The sequence below is a fragment of the Capricornis sumatraensis genome, chromosome 3 (assembly GCF_032405125.1).
Source record: "Capricornis sumatraensis isolate serow.1 chromosome 3, serow.2, whole genome shotgun sequence".
NCBI lineage: Eukaryota > Metazoa > Chordata > Mammalia > Artiodactyla > Bovidae > Capricornis > Capricornis sumatraensis.
Genome location: NC_091071.1, coordinates 119579633 through 119587788, shown reverse-complemented (window position 1 = coordinate 119587788; position 8156 = coordinate 119579633). Strand labels below are relative to the sequence as shown.

General features: G+C 43.8%; 1 non-coding gene and 1 pseudogene across 1 annotated transcript; both read left to right on the top strand.

The window, feature by feature from the left end:
• Positions 1-385: 385 nt before the first annotated feature.
• TRNAC-GCA (transfer RNA cysteine (anticodon GCA)) lies at positions 386-457 on the top strand. Its single transcript has one exon. It is a non-coding gene; the product is annotated as a tRNA-Cys (tRNA).
• Positions 458-5046: 4589 nt separating this feature from the next.
• Positions 5047-7131, top strand: LOC138076306 (syncytin-A-like; annotated as a pseudogene).
• Positions 7132-8156: the final 1025 nt, after the last annotated feature.

Genomic DNA, 8156 nt, shown 5'->3' with positions numbered 1-8156 from the left:
AATTTTGTTCGATCTCAGAACTGACATTAAACTGCTAGTATGTTCATTTGAAAGCCTCATTTTGAGGTTAAAAAAAAATCAGTTATCAGTTCAGTCACTCAGTCATGTCCAAGTTTTTGTGACCCCATGAACTGCAATACCAGGCTTCCCTGTCCAACACCAACTCCCGGAGCTTGCTCAAACCCATGCCCTTTGAGTCAGTGATGCCATTAAACCATCTCATCCTCTGTCATCCCCTTCTACTCCTGCCTTCAATTTTTCCCAAAACCAAAGTCCTTTCCACCAAGTCTGTTTTTTTGCATCATGTGGCCAAAGTATTGAAGCTTCAGCTTCAGCATCAGTCCTTCCAATGCATATTTAGGACTGACTTCCTTTAGAATGGGCTTCCCTGGTGGCTCAAATGGTAAAGCATCTGCCTGCAATGCAGGAGACCCAGGTTCGATTCCTGGATTGGGAAGATCCCCTGGAGAAGGAAATGACAATCCACTCCAGCACTCTTGCCTGGAAAATCCCATGGATGAAGGAGCCTGATAGGCTACAGTCCATGGGGTCGCACAGAGTAGGACAAGACTGAGCGACTTCATTTTCACTTTCCTTTAGGACAGACTGGTTGGATCTTTTTCCAATCCAAAGGACTCTCAAGAGTCTTCTCCAACACCACAGTTTTTAAAACCATCAATTCTTCAGTGCTCAGCTTTCTTTATAGTTCAACTTTCACATCCATACATGACTCCTGGAAAAACCATAGCTTAGACTAGATGGACTTCTATTGGTAAAATAATATCTCTGCTTTTTAATATGCTGTCTAGGTTGGTCACAGCTTTTCTTCCAAGGAGCAAGCATTTTTTAATCTCATGGCTTCAGTCACCATCTGCAGTGATTTTAGAGCTCAAAAAAATGTTTCCCTGTTTCCATTGTTTCCCATCTATTTGCCATGAAGTGATGGGACCAGATGCCATGATCTTTGTTTTCTGAATGTTAAGTTTTAAGCCAACTTTTTCACTCTCTTCTTTCACTTTTATGAGGAGACTCTTAACCTCTTCTTTGCTTTCTGCTATAAGTGTGGTGTCACCTGGGTATCTGAGATTATTGATATTTCTCCCAGCAACCTTGATTCCAGCTTGTGCTTCATCCAAACCAGCATTTCTCCTGATGTACTCTGCATATAAGTTAAATAAACAGGGTGACAATATACAGCCTTGGTGTGCTCCTTTCCCTATTAGGAACCAGTCTGTTGTTCCATGTCCAGTTCTAACTGTTGCTTCTTGACCTGCAAACAGATTTCTCAGGAAGCAGGTTAGTTGGTCTGGTATTCCCATCTGTTGAAGAATTTGCCACAGTTTGTTGTGATCCACACAGTTAAAGGCTTTGGCATAATCAATAAAGGATAAGTAGATTTTTTTTTTTTTTCTGGAATTCTCTTGCTGTTTCGATGATCCAATGGATAATGGCAATTTTATCTCTGGTTCCTCTGTCTTTTCTAAATCCAGCTTGAACGTATGGAAGTCCATGGTTCACGTTCCACTGAAGCCTGGCTGTGAGAAATTTGAGCATTACTGTGCTAGTGTGTGAGATGAGTGCAATTGTGCGGTAGTTCAATCCCTGAATTTGGAAGATCCCTTGGAGAAAGGAACAGCTACCCACTCTGGTGTTCTGGCCTGGAGAATTCCATGGACTGTATAGTCCATGGGGTTGCAAAGAGTCAGACACGACTGAGTGACTTTCAATTTCACTTTGAAAATTATTTGCCATTGTCTTTGATATCAGAGTGAAAACTGACATTTTCCAGTCCTGTGGCCACTGCTGAGTTTTCCAAATTGCTGGCATATTGAGTGCAGCACTTTCACAGCATCATCTTGTAGGATCTGAAATAGCTCAACTGGAATTCCATCAGCTCCCCTAGCTTTGTTTATAGTGATGCTTTCTGAGGACCACTTGACTTTCATTCCAGGATGTCTGGTTCAAGGTGTGTGATCACACCATCATAGTTATCTTGGTCATGAAGATCTTTTTTGTGTAGTTCTCTGCTTGCCACCTCTTCTTAATGTCTTCTGCTTCTGTTAGGTCCACACTGTTTCTATCCTTTATTGTGCCCATCTTTGCATGAAACATTCCCTTGGTATCTCTGATTTTCTTGAAGAGATCTCTAGTCTTTCCTATTCTATTCTTTCCTCTATTTCTTTGCTTGGATCACTGAGGAAGGCTTTCTTATCTCTTCTTGCTATTCTTTGGAACTCTGCATTCATATGGGTATATCTCTGCATTCAAATGGGTAATCCCTTGACAAATAGATTAAAGGGATTAGATTTGACAGACAGATGCCTGAAGAACTATGGATGGAGGTTCCCACATTGCATAGGAGGCAGTGATCAAGACCATCCCCTAGTAAAAGAAATGCAAAAAGGAAAATGGTTGGCTGAGGAGGCCTTTCAAAGAGCTGAGAAAATATTCAGCTATATTGTTATATAAATTATTCAGAGAAAATAAAGCAGTTAAACCCACAGTGGCTATTAAATCTTTTCATTTTCTCCTTTAATTCCAGTAATGAATAACTAGTGGATTTTGATAAATGAGTAAATAAAAGAATGATAAGTTATAGACAAATACTTGATTTGTATTTTTAATCATTATTTGAAAATGACTGTAGTGAAGAAGAAATTCATAGGGTCTGGACTCCATCTTAGGCCTGTTCATGCTGATCATGCTCGGCCACCTTTCCAATGGACTCTGAACTCTGTGTTTAGTGCCTATGAAAACAACAATTGAAGGATAAGACCCCCTCCAGACAGGGGAACCTTGAAGATCGTATCTATGTTACTCATAACCTAAGAGAAAACATACAGTAATCACCCCTTCCTCCAGACAGGCCATACATTTTTCTGTATCAATCGGAGTGTAACCTCGGGTTTATTGATTATTGGCTAATTGTTTGACTGTTTGAGCACATGAACACATAGCATGTGAATGATGGAGTTATTGGGATTGCATTTTCCTTGGTTTATGTAAGTCTCAAGGAATTTGGAGTGGTGGGTTCAGACAGGTACACATGGGGTATAAAAGATTTTCACAAATGCTGGTCAGGGTCCTTGGGTAAGAGGAGACTCTGCCTTGGGCCCGCCGGTGTAATAAACTGCACTCCATTATCTGCATTGTCCTTCTGAGTGAGTTTGGTTCCCAGAACGCATGGCTACAACATCTGGTGCATTGGCCAGGAAACTCCTCACTTTGATAAAACAGGTCTCATTTGAGGCCACCCCGAGGCTTTGTGGTTTGAATCTCCTAGAGCGGGGAAGGCGCCTCGACCCTCTGGAAGAATTCAGCCTTTCAATGCCCAATTTCTTCGTTTTGGCAGGTAGTGAATGGCAGCAAGGGAACTGAGCGCTCAGGTGAGGAGGAACCCACCCAGCAGGGTGGAAGAGGGGGCCTGATCACCCCCCTGGGAGGGACTATAAGGGGCATACCCACAGGGGCTTGGAATAGGCAGGCAGCAAAGATTGCTTGGTACACAGGTCGACAAGCATGCTACGGTTTAGAAAGGAAATTTGTGAAGGTCATTTAGGAGGTGTGTCCACGCCGTCTCAGGGAAAATTATTACCAGTGATCACCAGAGGATTTTTAGGATAGGAAACTGGTTCTTGTATGCTCGTATTCTGCCTTCACCCAGGAGGTGTCCCATCTGCTGTGAAATTCTTGACCCCTCGGAATTGTTAGGCAAGGAAGGAAGAGGAAGCTCCCACAGCTGCAGGGCTTGTTGACTTGGAAATTAAATAGGGCTGCCGGGGCTCAGAGATATCAGGTCCCCGAGAGCCCATGGTAACCTTAAAAGTGGGGGACCAAGATATTGACTTCATGGTGGATATAGGAGCAGAACTGTCGGTAGTAAAACCTGTGGCACCACTGTCCAAAAAAGACTACCACTGTAACTAGGGTATCGGGAGAAGACATGATTAAATTGTTTTGCCAGCCCAGAAAATGTCAGATCGGGGGGCACCAAGTGATTCGTGAATTCCTCTACATTCCTGAGTGCCCAGTACCCCTGTTGGGAAGAGACTTGCTCTCAAACTAGGAGCACAAGTGGCTTTCTCCCCTGAGGAGAGGCCCACCTTCCAGATGGACACTATGACTTATTTGCTCTCTCTCTCTCAAGACCCCCCCAAGATGAGTGGAGTTTGCATGAGCCTCTGAAGGCAGAACCGGGTGGGCTGGAAGAGCATGAGAGAGAGCTAACTCAATTATTCCCTGAGGTCTGGGTGGAAGACAGCTCCCCTCCCCCCAGGCTGGCTAAACATCAAGCCCCAGTGATAACAGAACTCAAACCAGGCACCATCCTGGTTAGAAAGCACCAGTACCTGCTACCAATAGAGGCCTGGGCCGTCATGCTGCCCCACATCAATAGATTGAAATAAGCGGGCATTCTAGTAGAGTGCCAGTCAGCTTGGAATACGCTGATCCTATCAGTCAAAAAGGAAGGAGGACAGGACTATAGGCCTGTATAGGATCTCAGGCTAGTCAACCAGGCTACTGTGACTTTAGACCTCACTGTTCCAAACCCCTATACCTTACTGAGCCTCCTCCCGCCGAGGACCAAAGTTTATACTCACCTAAATCTCAAGGAGGCCTTCTTCTGCGTACACCTCACCCCAGCGTCACAGCCCATCTTTGCCTTTGAATGGGAAGATCCAGTCGGGGGCACCAAGCAACAGCTCATCTGGACTCCCCAACAAGGGTTTAAGAACTCCCCAGCCATCTTTGAGAAAGCCTTGGCTTCTGACCTGAACTCATTCCATCCAGAAGAGTATAGATGTTGGCTCCTACAATATGGGGATGACCTGCTGCTGGCTGCCAAGACCAAGGAAAAATTCTGGAAAGAGACAAAAGCACTGCTCTAGCTGCTGATGGAAGCAGGTTACCAGGTGTCGAAGTAGAAGGCACAGATCTGCAAGGAGGAGGGAAGTTGTCTGGGGTTTGTTTTCAAGAAGGACACAAGGTTCCAGACCCTAGTTGGGTCCTATATACTGATGGCACTAGCCTGATAAAACAAGGACAATGGCTGTCAGGTTAGCCAAAGCAGAAGGGGCCATCAAGACTGAAAAGGGATGGTGGGAATTGCCAAGTGGCAAATTATTGGCACCGGAGGAGCTGGCACACACTCTGGTAAGCCAAACACACCAAGGGACCCACTTGGGCCATGCTGCCTGCTCACAGGTTAATGCTGCCTCTCAAGTATTCAGACAAAAACCTCCGAGTATTTAGCGGAAAGGCACGCTGCCCTTTGAACACCGGGGAGTGGACTTCACTGAAATGAAACCTTACTGACACTACTGTTACCTGCTGATCATGGTATGTACATTCTCGGGATGGGTAGAAGCTTTTCCTACCTGGACTGAAGGAGCATCAGAAGTAGCCCAGTGCCTGCTTAGGGAAATAGTAAGATTTGGACTTCCTACCAGCATTGGTTCAGACAATGACCCGGCTTTTGTAGCTGATTTAGTACAACAAGTAAGCAAAACTTTACACATCAAATGGAAACCACACACTGCATATAGGCCCAGAGTTCTGAGATGGTGGAATGAACCAACCAGACATTAAAGAGACTCTCCAAGTGGATCATAGGGACTGACTGCTCCTGGGTGGACTTGCTTCCGACAGCCCTGCTCAGACTTAGGATGACCCCACAGTCCCAAGGCCATTCTCCATACGAAATTGTGAATGGGAGGCCCCCTTCCATAATAAAACAGGTGTCAACAAATTTGCCTCAGATAAGGGAGAATAGGATTTCACAGCAGATGGAACTGGGTAAGGTAATAAATTGGGTAACTAAGTTTGTACAAGAAAGGGTGCCGTTCCCCCTTGGGGAAGAGATTCATGAGTTTATGCTTGGTGACCAAGTATGGGTCAAAGATTGGAAACATGATTTGCTAGCCCTTTGGTGAAAGATCCCTTACGTTATTCTAACTACCCCTACTGCAGGTAAAGTTGCAGGTATTGTCCCTTGGATCCATCATACGAGGGTGAAGAGAACATACAAAGCAGACCCAAAAAACGCTGAGTGGACTGCACAGAGGGACCCCGCTGACCCTCGAGAGACTAAGACCATCCTTAAGAAGAAGGAAAAGAAGATCCTGGACCAGCCCCTTCAGGATGAATCTGCACAATCAACTCCTGCTGCTTGGCCTCATCAACATGATTTTGAATTTAACTTCCATTTCAACTCAGGACAATGCTTTCATCTCATGGGCACATTACTACACAGACTTCCACAACACTTCCAGCTGCTGGGTATGTAGGGCTATGCCTCTGTCAGTGATGGATGGACTTCCTTGGTGGGTGTCACCGCTCTGCCAAGGAGATTTTAAGCCACTCTGCTCTTTTCTGGGATGACAAAAAGAGACTTTTCCTTTCTCTTGTCAATCATAACCTCTTCTTATTCTCTTGGTGTAAGACCTACAGTCAATAGACGGGTCATGGAGTTACATTTGATATAAATGCCAGTGTAACAAAAGCCTAACCTACTTGTAAATCTTATCCCGGTAGCCCCAGTAATCTACCTTACTTACATGCTAGGTGGACAAGATCCGTGTTTCAATGGTATGAGTATATTGCTGCCTTATTCGTATCCTCTATAGGGACAACAGATATCATGATTAAAGTAGAAGCCTTGACTAATTTTACAAAACAGGCCCTCCTAGATAGGACAAAAGCCATCCAAGCCTTAAATGAAGAGCAAATCCAAATGAGAAAAGCGATAATTCATAATAGAATGGCTTTGCACATACTCACAGCTGGTCAAGGAGGGACTTGTGCTATAATTAAGGTTGAATGTTGTGCATACATTCCTGACTTATTGGCAATGCATCGACTGCTTTAGATGACATGAAAAACCAGGTAAAAGCAATGTCAAATGAAAATATTCCTTTCTGGACTTCGGTCCTATCTTGGATGAAGGGCGATTGGTGGAATACTATATTTACCACTGTTGTAGTTGTCTTGATAATTCTGCTTTGTGGACCCTGAATTTTACAATGTATTATGAACTCTGTAACCTGAAGGTTGATGTCATTCTCCCAAACTGGAGGTCAGAGAGCCAGGGTGCAATATATCCCTATGAATGATGCTCATAATATGAGTTAAGAACCTCAAGAGGGGTGAATGAAGAAGGAATTCATAGGGCCTGGACTCCATCTTAGGCCTGTTCATGCTGATCATGCTCGGCCACCTTTCCAATGGACTCTGAACTCTGTGTTTAATGACTATGAAAACAACAATCAAAGGATAAGACCCCCTCCAGACAAGGGAAACTTGAAGATTGTATCTAGGTTACTCGTTGCCTAAGAGAAAACATACACTAATCACCCTTTCCTCCAGACAGGCCATAATTTTTTTTTCTGTATCAATTGGTGTATAACCTTGGGTTTATTGATTATTGGCTAAATGTTTGACTGTTTGAGCACATGAGCACATAGCACGTGAATGATGGAGTTATTGGGATTGTATTTTCCTTGGTTTATGTAAGTCTCAAGGAATTTGGAGTGGTGGGTTCAGACACGTACACGTGGGGTATAACAGATTTTCACAAATGCTGTTCAGGGTCCTTGGCTAAGAGGAGACTCTACCTTGGGCCCGCCGGTGTAATAAACTGCACTCCACTATCTGCATTGTCCTTCTGAGTAAGTTTGTTTCCCGGAATGCACGGCTATAACAGTAGCACCCCTACACTCATACATTATTAAAATTATCTTTTTTCTTTCCAGTTGTGATATAACTGACATACAGAGCTTTATAATTTTAAGGAATGCAGCATAATGACTATATATATATATATATATATATATATATATATATATATATATATATATATATATATATATATATATATATGTATGTATGTATGTATATATACCCAGGTCTCCCGCATTGCTGGTGAACACTTTACCAGTCGAGCCACAAAGGAAGCCCAAGAATACTGGAGTGAGTAGCCTATCCCTTCTCCAGTGGATCTTCCAGACCAAGGAATTAAACCAGGGTCTCCTGCACTGCAGGTGCATTCTATACCAACTGAGTTACAAGGAAGCCCATAATGACTGTGTGTGTGTGTGTGTGTGTGTGTGTGTGTGTATAAACTGTGGTGTTGGAGAAGACTTGCGAGTCCCTTGGAC